General features: G+C 38.5%; 1 pseudogene; it reads left to right on the top strand.

Moving 5' to 3' along the window:
* LOC123802698 (uncharacterized) overlaps positions 1 to 14,945 on the top strand; it is an 85,196-nt pseudogene that overhangs the window by 36,782 nt on the left and 33,469 nt on the right.

Consider the following 14,945-nt stretch of genomic DNA (forward strand, 5'->3'; position numbering starts at 1 on the left):
AATTGAAAACAAAACTAAATAAAAATTAAAGTTTGGAGCTATAGTACGTGTTTTCTTCCCTCAGTAGTTAATAAAATTTTGATATTTTCCTAGTGTTTACCTTCTTCTATTCCAGGGTTGTTGTCCCAGACATGTTCTCTGGAAATGGAAACAATATGCATTTACCATCTCCAGATTGAGACATTTTACTCACAATACTTGTTTCTGTGCTTATCTGGAATATTCTGGGTACGAGCCCAGGGTTTAGGGCCTTTTGAGCGCTTGAGTTGAAACAATTGTCAGTGGAACACAGTAAAAACTAAATAAATTAATTAAAAAAAGCCAAACAGTTCTCAGTGATGTGAGTTTTGTATTGAATATTGCCCACAGGTGAATAGGGTTTGGTTTTGGCTGAAGGTGTAGAACCTCTGTCACCCACATAATATAGAAATAACCCAAGTGTTAGGACCTTAGTTTTTGCAAGCCCTGGCTTCAGAACAGTTAGCTAGAATGGAATGGTGCTTTATGCTGGACTCAGATTTTTTGTCATACAATGACACTTTATGGTTTTCTGGTGACCTCATTCTTGGGATTAGCCTTAATTGCTACAATGAAAGTTTTTAAAAAAGGCCGTGGGGAAGGATACTCATGAGGAAATCTGGGGCTGTTCTCTGGATTTTTCCCCATTTGGTTTTGGGAAGTCTCCTTGATTTTATTTTTTTATTTATGATTTTTTAAAAATTTGATTTTATTTAAATTCAAGTAATTAACATAGAGTGTATTGTTAATTTCAGAGGTGGAGTTCAGTGATTCATCAGTTGCGCATAACACCCAGGGGCTCATTACATTATGTGCCCTCCTTAATTCCTTGATTTTATATAATGTAACAATCTTAGGTTTTTCCATTTTTATTTTTAACATAATTTTGTCCCTTATTCTTTCTTTTTGGAGTCTACCTCCAAAATAATAATAATAGAAATTGTCTACTCCATTTTAAATGTCTACTCCATTTTAAAAGTTTCCTGAACAATTTAAGCTAAAAGAACACTTTGTTTATTTTGGGTGGGTAGCAAGAAGATTATATATATTTATAAAATTCTTTTCCAGCAAGGGTACTTAAAAGCATGTATTTAAAATTAAGAGCTTTTAAAAAAATGAAGCTGTACTTAACAAAATTGTCTTTAAAAAGCTTTAAAAAGGGAGCGTTTACTAAAAGCACAGGAAATTGGGGACAGGCTGAATTTGTTTCTGATAACAGAACAGATAGATCATAGAGGAGATGCTAGAAGGTAGAGGACAATAGGATATCACCTCAGATTGGCCTTTTTTGACCACTATATATAGAGAAATGAACTTCTTCATAGAGAATAATTTAACTTCTAGATTCGGTATAGCTTCTTCCCTTTTCATAGAGGATAATTTAACTTCTAAATCCAATATAGCTTCTTCCGTCTTGGGTTTTATTACACCGAGATCTTGAACCTTTTGGATATAAAAATCCTGTAATTGTTTTGGCCAGTGTCATTTTACAAAGTGTTAGATACTTAATAGAAAAGAAATACATCGGGGCTACTTTGGATCAGATCGGCGCTTAGCTTTCTATGGATGTGTATCAGTGCATCTACTCATGGGGAAAATGGTACTATATAATGAAAACATGATTTTAGCTTACCATTCACTTGAAATTTTTCTTACTGTGTTTTCTGCATTTGCCGTTTAGATGTAAATTATTTTGGTTTCTGTTCATCCCATTTAAATCAATTCTTAACCACAATAGACATGGCTTAAGATTCATGGGGAAGAGTAGGGGAGTATGTATTATCTTTATGCAAATTTTAAGGCAGGAATTTCCAAATATGTTTCAGTTTTATGAAGATTAGAAAAGTATAGTTCCACTTTCTCAACTTCTCATCCTTGTTAAAGGCCAGGAAATTTGCACCATTTTTTCCTTCTTATTTTACTTTTCTACTGCTTATACAAAATGAAATCAGAATTATTAGACACAGTCACATTTGGGTATCACTATGCTTATTAAAATTGAAGCCTTAGAAAATTCTGAACACATAAAGTGGTTGTTGACTTTGTCAAAAGGTTTTGTGTTAAAGATAGTTCAGTGAATATCTTATGAGTATTGACTATACCTGCTATGGTCCAGGCACTGTGCTAGGTCCTGGGTATACAAAGATGAGCCAATTATGATCACGGTCTTTAGAGAATTTACACAGAGGTAGGGGAGAGAGACAGGTGAGCCAGCACTTTATTAAATCTGCCTAGGAAGTAATGGGAGTACAGAGGAGGAACATCTAAATCAGATTGGAGGGTGTCTGAGGGCTTCTTAAGGAAGGTAATGTTTTTTTCTATGATTTGCAATGTAGGTGGGAGTAAGCGAGATGGATAAGAAAGGGAGGGGAAGTATTTTCCAAATGAAAGAATGTATGTATGTGTAGAGGTGATTATTAACAAATTTACCACATCTGATTTATAAATATGTTTTTATATTTTTCCATTTTATTTAACTCAAATTAAAAATTTTCTGCATTCTTTAAGAAGACAGAAAAATGAAGGAAATAACACAGTGTATAGTATATGTCAGTAGAGCACAGCAAATATTGATGAATTTTGCTCTTTGCAATAAATAAATCCAGTAGTATAAAATAGGACAAAATCGTAACTTTTTAAATCAAAGCTTATTCTAGACTCATCAACTCAGTAGGACAAATATCTTTATAAAACAAAAATTCTAATAATGTCGAAAACACCCTTATGTTATTTATAACTTCAGTTTTTGTTGGTTATATTTTCTTTAGTCAAGATATACCTGTTGTTGAAAAGTAGTAATATTTTGCTATGAACTCTGTAGCCTATGCCTTAATCTCTATGGGTCTGATATCAGCATCTCTTAAGTGGGAAACACATTTTCTATTAGATGATATCTGTAAAGGACAGAGAAATCCTTGTAACACTGTCAGGAAAATAAAATTGGTATCTCCCTTGTTGCATTCATTTGCCTTTTAATCAAGAGGAATTTCAAGGAGGAAGACAGATGTTTCTCTACTTTGTTTTTATTTAAATATACCACTTGGGATTTGAAGCTTCTGCACTTCTGTTTGTTTGTTTGTTTTCATGGCTTGATCCCCAAAAATGGAGTAAAAAAATTAGTGGAAGTTTGTTGTTTGAAATCACAGGGTGCTATGAGAATTATTGCAAATCCCTGATGTCTCTCTGCCTGCCCTCAACTCTCTTACTTTTGGTAATAATGCAAGCAGTCATTTTAGAAAACCTTGCTTTGTTGTTTTTACTGAGCCCCTTCCAAACACCATGTGCCTGAAGCAACAGCAGCCAGCTGTAGCCAAGTTCCTAGGGCATAAACTCAGACTTCTTCTCTCTCAAATGCTGCTACTTGAGATTTGCATAAACGTTGAAGAGAAAATTAAAAGGGCCCTGTATGCTGTCTCTTCACATATTTTAGGAACCCCACCCATTTAAGATATTAAAACGTCTTTTGAGTGAGCGGTGGATATGAACACAGATATCACACTGCAGACTGACAGAGCAGGATATGGAAAAAAAAATCATGTGAGATAGACAACAGACAGAGGCTTATTTGAAGAGGCTTCAAAGCAACAAGTAATGCCAATTTACACCGATTACGTGTTAATGTAACAAGTGAAACACATTGAAGGCTGCTCAGATTACAGCCGGCTGGGGTGCAGACTTAATTACTCGTGTTAGAGATTCCTAAAACAAAGGCAGGCTTTTAAACCAGTGATATATAACTGTCATGATACTGAAAAGCCCTAGAAAACCTAGGCAAATGCCTGGACGAAATTTTAAGGATGATTCCAATCTATCAGGATACTTTGGGCCAGTCCCTAAATGGGCTTATTCCTGAGGTGCTAGAACTGGTTAAAATCAATGACAGTTTATTCTGTTGTTTGCAGTATTTATAGACAAATGAGGCCAATAAACTTGAGTAAATACTAGGACCTTGTCTGTACTGAGTTACACAGTGCTAAGCACAAGGGTTTGGGTTGTATTTCATTTTTCCTTTTTCTTTTTTTTTACAGATTTTATTTATTTATTTGACAGAGAGACAGCGCGAGAGGGAACACAAGCAGGGGGCTTGGGAGAGGAAAAAGCAGGCTCCCAGCAGAGGAGCCCGATGCGGGGCTCGATCCCAGGACCTTGGGATCACGCCCTGAACCGAAGTCAGACGCTTAACGATTGAGTCACCCAGGCGCCCCTGGGTTGTCTTTCTTAGAGGTTCTTTCTGGGGTGGTCCTGAAATTGACATTTAGAGGGTCTGCTAAAGTTATTTAATAAAAGCAATTTTTATTTTGTTTATATTTATCTTAGAGTCATTTGGGTAAATCATATTCTCTTTGCCCCTGTCCCTAACTTCCCTCCATTATGCTGTATGGACTGTAAGGATAGGAATTGTTTTACTTCTGTTTGATTTCCATTCTATGCCTAGTAGAGGGCCATGCTCACAATAAGTTCTTCAACAAATATAGAACTGTATTAAAATTGAAAGGCATTTTTGCTCATATATAGTGTTTATTTTACCTTTACTGTGTCACTTCTTATTCCTACAGTGCTACACCTTTTTTTTAAAAAGCGGTGACCTCTGATTTTTTTTTTTTTTTTTTTTTTGTAGTTGTAGTAGTAGTTCAGTATTTCTTTCATTAGACTGTTAGTGATGGCAGCTGGGAAGAATTTATTCCACTTATTGATATTACATCTTAAATCCCCAGGGCTCTTCTATTTTTCCAGATTTCTCAGTTTGTTTAAACTGGGGTGTGATTGATTTAACAAGTTTATCATGCATTCATTTAACAAGTTTATCATGATAGCATTTATCATGCATTCATTCAACTTACCAAGAATTTAAGTACCTACTATGTGAGCTAGGCTTTTTTGAGCTCTTACTGTGTATCAGGCATTCGAGGTTGTTTAAGTGTATTAATTCAGTTAGTTCTTACAGGGCTCTGAGAGATGATTTTACAGGTGAAGAAACTAAAAGAGAAAGAGATACAGATATAGATAGTAAATGGAGGAGCTAGAATCCAAACTCAGATCCTGATTTTAGCATCTGTGCATGAAATTATATTGCCTCAAATATACAGAAAAGAAGAAATGTTTTCTATCCTCTAGGAACTTAAACATGGAAAAATAGAGAAGACAGCATAGAATTAAGTGCTAAACTGTGAGTGAGTTATGAATGTCTTAAGAGTCAGGGGCTCTGAGGGTGAGGAGGGAGGTGGGCTGGGCCTCAGTCGAATGAATAGAGTGTCCATAGTGGAGGGAAAGTGGCAGCCAAGGAAGCTGAGATGTGGGTAGACATGGAGCTAAGTGCAGTGGTGATCCATGCCAGCAAGAGACTGCATTTTATTATGGTGGGAGGATCCCGGGAGTGTAAGGTGGGCTGTAATCTTGAAGGTGAGCCTGAGGGTTTAGACTGGAAAAAGAAATGGCTTGTCCCTGGAAAAAGTGCCGTCTGTGCCATTATGTGAAGGTACTGTATAGACCTCTCAGCTGGTTCTTCTGAAGCTGAACTGAGAGTAAGTTCTGAGAATTAAGAACTGAAAGCCAATGCAGATTAGAGAGTGCTGTACCAACACTTTGCAAGTGGGGCTTCTGGGAGGTTGGATGAGATTAGAATAAAATCCTTACCACTTTGGGGGAGCTGAGAAAATAGATGTCTTCAACTTAGTTTAAAAAGGGCTGACTTGAATAAGCTTATATAAAAAAGAAAAAAAGCCCCTTTACTCACTGAAACATTTTACGAATGTGACCATTTTCCTTCCTTCCTTCCTTCTTTCCTTCCTTCCTTCTTCTTTCTTTTCTTTTTCTTTTTCTTTTCTTTTCTTCTCTTTTCTTTTCTTTTCTTTTCTTTTCTTTTCTTTTCTTCTTTCTTTCTTTCTTTCTTTCCCAAAGATTCATTTATTTCAGTGAGAGAGAGAGCGAGCACAGTGGGGAGGAGCAATGGTAGAGGGAGAGAGAATCTCAAGCCGACTGCATGCTGAGTTTGGAGGCTGATGTGGGGCTTGATCCCAAGACCCTGAGATCAGACCTGAGCTGAAACCAAGAGTCAGACGCTGAACTGACTGCACCACCCAGGCGCCCCTACAGTTGTGACTGTTTTCAAACACAAATCTGATTGTGTCATTTTCCTTGCTTAAAGCTGAGCAGTACTTACCCTTGCACTTAGACCAGAAGCCGGGGTCCAACCCCTGCCTTCCTCCTATTACTTTCCCTCCTTGCTTAATAGTCTCCAAGCACGTGAACTTGGAATACCAGTCTCATTCCCATCTTAAGGCCTCTGCACTTGCTCTTTCTTCAGTTTGGGATTGCTCTTTCCCGCATCTTCATGATTCTTCTTCATTTAAATCTTAGCTCAAAGGTACCTTCTGAGAGAGGCCTTTCCTACTCATCCTATCTAAAGGAGGTCTCTATATGTCCGGCCGTTGTGATTACTCTGTCTCCCATATCTGGGTTCGGTTTCCAACAGAATCTATCACTTAGCACTGTCTAAAATGACATTATTTATTTATTCATGTATTATCTATCTTTCCCTAATAAAAGGTTCATGGGGACAGGAACTTTATTCTGTTAAGTATGGAATCCCTGACATTAGGGTCTGCACCTCATGGAGTAGATGCTTTGTAAATATGTTCATTTTTTTTTAATTATATGTTAGTCACCATACAGTACATCCCTGGTTTTTGATGTAAGGTTCAGTGATTCATTAGTTGCGTATAACACCCAGTGCACCATGCAATACGTGCCCTCCTTACTACCCATCACCAGCCTATCCCATTCCCCCACCCCCCTCCCCTCTGAAGCCCTCAGTTTGTTTCTCAGAGTCCATAGTCTCTCATGCTTCATTCCCCCTTCTGTATGTTCTGAATATTAGAAGCCCATTCCCTAAAATGTTGCACAGAAAATGTGTGAAAATTAAAATTGGTCTCTAAATTTTGTGTCACATTGCCAAGTTGATGGAGTGATGAAACTGGAATCTCCTGCTTCTCTTGACTTTTGCCCTTTTTTGGGGGGAGGGAGGCATGCACACGGAGACACACACACACACACAGTATATGAGATTGATTCCAGTCAACAGTGTTTATTGAGTGATCACTGTGGCTTAAGATGAAAACTCCTTTTGTGAGTGACTCATTTCTCTGAGTCTACTAAAACATCAGTTAAGCATCTGTTCTCTAAATGGGATATGATTGAGCATTTCGTTTTTTACTCTACAAATAGAAAGGTGCTTTCAATTTCACTGTTAAATTTAAATGTTTTACATTGGAAAAAGAGCACATTGAATTTTAAAATGAGATCTTTTCTGGTTTCACTGTAATTTTTTGAGTTATCAAAGTTTTAATTTCTCTTTGAATGGCAAAGAATTACAGTATTCCTTTAGAAATACCCCTGAGCAAAGTCACAAGTCTCAAATTTTACTTTATTTTTCTTTTGTCTATTCAGGCAGTATATTGCTGTCTAGATTACACAAGACCTCTAGCGGATTCTGTAGTCCTAGGGGATTCCTTAACATGGGCACTCATGCTTTAGTTGTTCTCAAAGTATGGTTCCTCAGACTTGTAGCATCAGCATCACCTGGGAACATGTTAGGAATGCAAGTGCCCAGGCCCCCTCTAGACCTCCTCAATCAGAAACTCTGGCGGTGGTGTCTGGGAAGCCCTCCAGTTGATTCTGATGCACACTTTGAGCACCATGGCTTAGTAAATGTTAAAGGGTCAAGGTAGCATGATCCTACAGATTAGCCAAATGGCATTAATTATTAGCTCTGTAAGCCCACCTCCTTTTTGGTCACTGAATTTGATTGGTTCACTGAGGCTAGGCTGTAAAGTTATTTGCTTGATGGGTTGCCACATACTGACTTTGGGTTGTTTGTATTTCTCTGAACCTGTCACTGTAATGATTTGCCAGGACACTTAATAGGAACAGACTGTAATTTTTTTGCACCCATGGCTTTCTGAGTCATGGGTGCTAGGCTCTTCATGTCTTTCTGCGTAGATTTCTCCAGGTACCAGGCATGCCTTTCACATGCTTTTAATGAGGGAGGTGTCACTGTTGGATCATAGGAGACCTTCAAGAACATTTAGTTCTCCCCAGTTTAGTTTACTGGTAGGGAAATTGAGCCCCCATGAGGTTGTGCTTTACTTACAGTAGTACAGCTAGTTAGTGGTAGAGGTAAGATTTCAGGTTTCTGGACTCCACTGAGCCAGGATTCCTGCAGGGGGAGGACAGAGCTGCAGCTTAACTTGCTCTGTGCTTGCAGGACATTCCTTTCCTACTGACAGGTTTTCTTTTTTAAAGGAAAAGAAAGCAAATAGAAAAAAGTCAGGAAGTTCTCATTGAAACTAATAAAAGTATCTAAAGAGAATGAAAAAAGCAGTTTGAGAACTTTGGTATGGAGGAAATAATCTGACATTAACTGTTTTAATTATAGTTGTTGCATTGGCCTTATCATAAGGTGTGGGAAGAGGGAGCATTTGAGCCCTACAGGGAAGTGGGATATGGACAACAAGATGATCCTCTTCCTGAATCTGCCTGTTCGGGCTGCAGCTTAGTGACTGTGTGATCCCAGCAGCTGTCAGAGATGGCACTGGACTCAGCAAGAGACCTGGGTCTCAGGCCTAACACTGCCACAGCTAGTGGTGTGATGTTCCATGAGGAGGTCACCTAACCTCCTTGGCCTGCACTTTCTAGTAAATGGGTATAACAATGCCTATCCTGCCCATCTGAGAAGAAAAATGTCAGATAGTGGGAAACAGTGTATCACTGTAGTTAGGAGCACAGACTCTCTTGCAGGTTCCAGACTCCCTAAGGTTCAAATTCTGGCTCTTTAACCCACTGGTGTGGTAGTAGCAGGTCACTTAGCCTTTTTTGTGGAACACAGATAATGAAATTAACTGCTTCACAGCATTGTAGGGAACATTGTATTAGTTAGTCTGTGTAAAATGCGTAAAATAGTATCTGGGATTTAGTAAGCGCAATGTGTTAGCTGCAGTGGTTATTACTATTTTAAAAATACTATTTTAAGAGATGAGATTTCTGTAAACATGTTCTCAAATGATTCCATTGCTTGGTAATGGGTACTGGGCAAATAGCGGGTTCTTATGCAGTACTTTTTTTTTTTAAGGAAAGCACTTCATTTTTTTTTTTAAGATTTTTATTTGAGAGAGAGAGCATGCGCACGCGCACACACACACACACACACACACACACACACACACACACACACACAACAGAGAGAGACACAAGCAGTAGGAGAGGGAGAAGCAGGCTTTCCACTGAGCAGGGAGCCCGATGCGGGACTCGATCCCAGGACTCTGGGATCATGACCTGAGCCGAAGACAGATGCTTAACCAACTGAGCCACCCAGGTGCCCATCTTATGCAGTAATTGTTAATGGAGGAATTGTTCTAGCGTCCAGCTTAGCCTGGGCTCCCCTGTGAAGCAGCTGATTTTGATGCCCTAGAATGTCAGGCCTAGAGCCTGTGATATTGAGCAGTTTATTCATAGAATGGTATGGCTAGAGAAAAGTCACAGGTGGAGACTTCTCAATTTTGCTTTCAGGTATTTGTATATGAACCGTCCTAGCAGATGGACATCTTAATAATCTTATAGAAAAAGTTCATTAACTTCATTTTTAGCTTTTGTTGTTTGACTAGGTTTCTTTCTGGCTTGCCTTTCCAGTTGTTGTAAGGATTCTTGGTAAGGATTTTGGTAATGAAAATTCTAATTCTAAAAGCTAAATAATCAAGTTATCCAGCAAGTGAGTGGTAGACTTTAGGAGTCTTTCTCCTCTTGTGGCTGAAATCCATGAAAATTTCTACTATTGCTGTTTATCTCTGAGTAGTCTGTTTTTGGAAGGGATTATGGTGTGAGGTGCCTTTTCACTGCCTTGTAAAAGGACTGGAGTTTCAGAATTTGAGAATTGTTGTTCTATCTGCATATATAAAATTAGCTTTTTATTTTCTTTACTTTCACCCTCCCCCCCCTACAATCTGTATTCATGGTCTACTCCCCCATCTTTGTGTGAATCCCTTAAGGCTAGAGGTTATGCTGTATTGATTTCTTATGTATTCCATTTCTCCTTTTCCTCTGGATCCTAATATTGTGCCAGGCATATACTAGGCTCTCAATTACAGTTTGTTCAATGAATATCGTTGATGTTTCTGATTAGTTATTAAAGTGGCCTGTTCTGAAACCTCACTTGAAGGCTTAAGTAATTCATTTGTATCATGGTGACCTCGTATTTACCCAGGCCTTCCTAAATATTCACTGATGAATCCTTATATTATTTATCTGAAGTATTCAAATTTCAAGATGCTTATGGCATGTCATGTTTGTTAAGAGCTTTAGTTTTCTTGTTGCAGCAAATGTTGAGAAATCGTTCTTTTTGATGGCTGAGTGATATGCAACATGGACAGGACTGGAGAAGATAATGCTAAGTGAAATAAGTAAAGCAGAGAAAGAAAATTATCATATGGTTTCACTCATCTATGGAATATAAGAAGTAGGAAGATCGGTAGGAGAAGAAAGGGAAGAAGAAAGGGGGGGGTAGGCAGAAGGGGGAATGAACCATGAGAGACTATGGACTCTGGGAAACAAACTGAGGGCTTCAGGGTGGTGGGGGAATGGGATAGGCTGGTGATGGGTAGTAAGGAGGGCACGTATTGCATGGTGCACTGGGTGTTACACGCAAGTAATGAATCATGGAACTTTACACCAAAAACTATGGATGTACTGTATGGTGACTAACATAATAACAAAATATTATTTTTAAAAAAAGAGCTTTAGTTTTCTTGAGTATCGTTAGAAGATAGGGATGCAATTGCTGGGAAGCTAGAGGCACAGAGAATTAAGAGCATCATTCAAGATTGTAAAGTAGTTATGGAAGGAAGAGACTCCTAGGATGAGCTTCCATGCTTCTATGACCCCAGAAGCCAAAGGACAAATACAAAACAAAACAAACAAACCAAAAAACCTGATGAAAGCTCTAAAGGGAAACCCAGATCAGGTTGGATATGAGAACGGATGTTGACCTGAATTGGGTAACATTTCTTTGCTGTCTGATTAGTGACTTATTTCTAATGTGCATTTGTTTTTATTTTTAGCATTGCAGTGTCGGGATGGCTATGAGCCCTGTGTAAATGAAGGAGTGTGTGTTACCTACCACAATGGCACAGGATACTGCAAGTAAGCTTTTCTCTGTTTGTTTGTTTTTTTCCTTTTTATACATTTTATTTTTCCTCAGTGGAACCCTGGACAAGATTTGGTTCTACTAATTCTATTTTCAGTACTTCTGTGAAATGTTACTGGATCTTTAACTTTTCTGCTGTAGTCTTTGTGGGGGATAAGGATGGAAGGATGTAGATGTCAGATAAATGGTTAACAAGAACTTCTTATTATCTTATCACTATCTTTTTCATTATGAAAAAGACTTTTCAGTGAGTGGCTAGTTAATGTATGTTGAGTACATTCTTAGAATCACTCCTCAACATGTTAGTTACGATCTTGTTTTTAAGTCAAACCACAATAGATACTAACTTTAGTTCTGCCTAGCATAAGTGAATATTACAACATGAAACTATTTTTCTAGTTTAAAAAAGTCTAGTTCCTAAAAGAGACCGTGAGAAAGATGCAGATGCACCTGTAGGGATGGGATGGGGAGCAGGCACTGTGGAAATGTCATTATATGGGTTTACAAGACAAAGGGTATGGACAGGATTCGGGAGTATAGGCTGGTTCTTAAGAGCATTTTTTCTTTTTCTCCAACACCTAGTTTAGCTATACTTTTTGTTTCTTTGAGGAGGCCTGTGAGATTATCTCATAAATAGCTCCTCTTTGTGTCCTGTGGACCACATTTTTTTCCTTCTGGCTGTAGCTCAATGGAAAACAATTTTTTTAAGATTTTATTTATTTATTTGTCAGAGCACACGTGCACAAGCAGAGGGAGAGGCAGGCAGAGGGAGAAGCTCAGAAGGGAGTCCCAAGTGGTACTCTGTCCCAAGGACGCTAGGAGCATGACTTGAGCCAAAGGCAGACACTTAACTGACTGAGCCACCCAGGTGTCCCTCAATTGAAAATTTTTGACAGAAATATGTATCCTTTGTACTTATATCATGGAAAATAAGATTGATCATATAACTTTTCTTTAACACGTGCATAGGGTATACTTGTTCTCTGCTTTGGTAGTAGTACTTGCTTAATAAGCATTTTAAATGAGTTTATGCAACATGCTTTTCTTTCTTTTCTGGATATTTAATTGAATAACATAAATATAATAATGATATTGGTTCCAGTCAAGTCCATTCTGACACCAGGATCTAAGTGCCTTTTTTTTTTAAAAAGATTTATTTATTTATTTATCGGAGAGAGAGAGAGAGCGTGCAAGCCTGCACGCACAAGCAGGGGGAGCAGCAGGCAGAGGAAGAAGCAGGCTCCCTGCTGAGCAGGACCCTGAGATCATGACCTGAGCTGAAGGCAGACACTTAACCTACTGAGCCACCCTGGCGTCCCAGGATCTAAGTTCTTTAATGTCATAAGTGAGGATTCTTGCAAGTCGGGGAAGATGCTCTTGAGCAAAGTGACAATATTTTAGGCTATGATGACAGTAGAGTTGTTTTTTAGTTAAAGATTTTTATTTATCTGAGAGAGAGAATGAGAGAGAAAGCACAAACAGGGGAAGAAGGGCAGAGGGAAAGGGAGAGGCAGGCTCAGCAGGGAGCCCGAGGTGGGGTCTTGGGGACTCAGGGGATGCAGTGGACCCGGGGGACACAACCTGGGGCTCGATTCCAGGACCCTGGGCTCATGACCTGAGCTGAAACAGCCGCTTAACCAACTGAGCCACCCCGGCACCCCAGATGACAGTAAAGTTTCACCGTAGGTTGTTTGGATTGGAATAAAGATAATACTGGAAATGAAATGTTTTTTGTGACTGATAATGAGCCGCTCATGTAGTTTTTCTAACTGGAAAATAAAAAACAAAAACATGTGATGTAGTCTTCTCTCCGAATGGTAACACAGCTGGAGATAATAAAGGGGAGGAACTATTGAGTTAGAACTGGCTACCAAAATCTTCAGTCCCTTTTTGGCACCTGCTGTCATAGATCCTTGCTTTATTCTATCATTCAGCTCTCTGTGGTAGTTAACCCATTAAATTATGATCATTTGTGGATGTGTTTGTTTCTCCTACTGGATTTTGAGGTCCTTGTCTTATGTGTTTTTGTATAGTTAGTGCTTAATATAGTGCCTGGTATGTAGCTAGAGCTTAACAATGCGTTTCTTGAACCAAAAGGTGCTCGACAGATTTCCTCATTCACATGTTTTTTAATCTATGTCTTAAATAAGAAGGTACTGTCCTCTCCTCTGAGAATTTTATTTGCTTCACACAGCATCTAGGATGGTAGTACTATACCGAGAAGCACTTTAGTTCTATTTGGACATAATTCAACGTGGTGACTTACGTAGGGGGAATTTCAAGTAGGTTCTAATTGTTGGCCTACATATTTGTGGTCTGCTGTGGGAAGAGAGACTAGTCTCTGAGCACTTCCCAGGAGAGGACACCAAGGGTCACTTTTGGGAGAAAAGGGATTTGTGGGCTGTTAGTCTCAAACTCTCCAACCAAGGTGAGAGAGACAAAGTTGCCCCTGATTTCTAGAAGAAGCACTGCTAGGGAAGAGGGAATTCACTTTGTGGTTAACAAAAACGGAGCTGCCCCAAATCTGTCCATGGATGCTTATTAATTGTTGATGGGATAGGTTGCTTATGGATATAGTTCTGGGCAAGCCCCTCAGATGTCTTCCAACCCTTTGTGAGGGAAACAAGCCCTCTGAGAAAGGAAAGTAAGGAAAAAAGTGGGCAAGACTGTCCTTTTGGGAGACCCATATGAACAACAAAACTTGTAAAAAGAGAGTATTTCTCTGTGTCGGTAAAAGCAATATTAGCATCTTTAGGAGTGGCAGTGTCAACATAAGTGGACACAGGAAAAGCAAGAAAAATATCAGGGAGGCCAACTCAGTCATCCCTACAATGCCACAGGATGTAAAGCAAAATTTTAAGCAAAAATAACACCTGCTTAGCAGATCTTTAAGTATATCTTCACGAACTTTGCTTTTTTCCTTGGAGAAAAAAGGTAATTCAGCTTGTTCAGTAAATATTATTTTCCCAAAATGGTAAATGGATATTAGAACACTTAGAAGGTCTATAAAAATTACATCAGACATGCAGGGCATATGATTATCTTTTTGTTCATGAGATTGCTTAGTAGATTAAGAAAAGAAAGTTGAAGCCAAATTCTTTTTACAGGGGGTTGGGGGTGGGTATTAGTGGAAAATGTTTTAAAGTAGAAGGTATCTGACTATCTGCTTAAGGAGCATAATGCTACTGATTCAGCTAAAATATAATGGTTGTTTATAGAAATTATAGAAATCCTTGATAAGATCACATTGACAGATGAGGATAAGTACTTTTAAAGGTTAGTTTTGTACCCAGCTCAACTGTTTTTTCTCACTGTTAGGAGCCTAAATATTCTATCAGTCTATGATTAGACTGGGATGCCAGACAAGGAAAACCTGTGTAATCTTGCATAAAACTCAATTATTGTTCCTAAATAGTTGTTGTCAGATCTTAATAAAGCCCTCTCGCTACAGAGAGATAAGACATTTTATTCTCTCCCTTGGGAGAGAGGGAGGTGTAAATATATAATTAAGTTTGGCTGTCATTAATCACTTTCAAGTTGTTTGTCTCAGGCTTTCAAAAATAAAACATTCCAAATCCCAATGTGATTGAAAATCATGGGTAACTGAAGTTCACTAGAATGTTGGGGGAGGGTAAGGTTTTGATTTGTAAAATTCACAAGATGTGCGTTTTTTAAGAAAAAGATTTTTATTTATTTATTTATTTGACAGAGAGAGAGAGAGAGAGAGCTAGAG

The sequence above is a fragment of the Ursus americanus genome, unplaced genomic scaffold (assembly GCF_024610735.1).
Source record: "Ursus americanus isolate L20-20 unplaced genomic scaffold, mUrsAme1.1.p SCAF_96, whole genome shotgun sequence".
Classification (NCBI taxonomy): Eukaryota; Metazoa; Chordata; class Mammalia; order Carnivora; family Ursidae; genus Ursus; species Ursus americanus.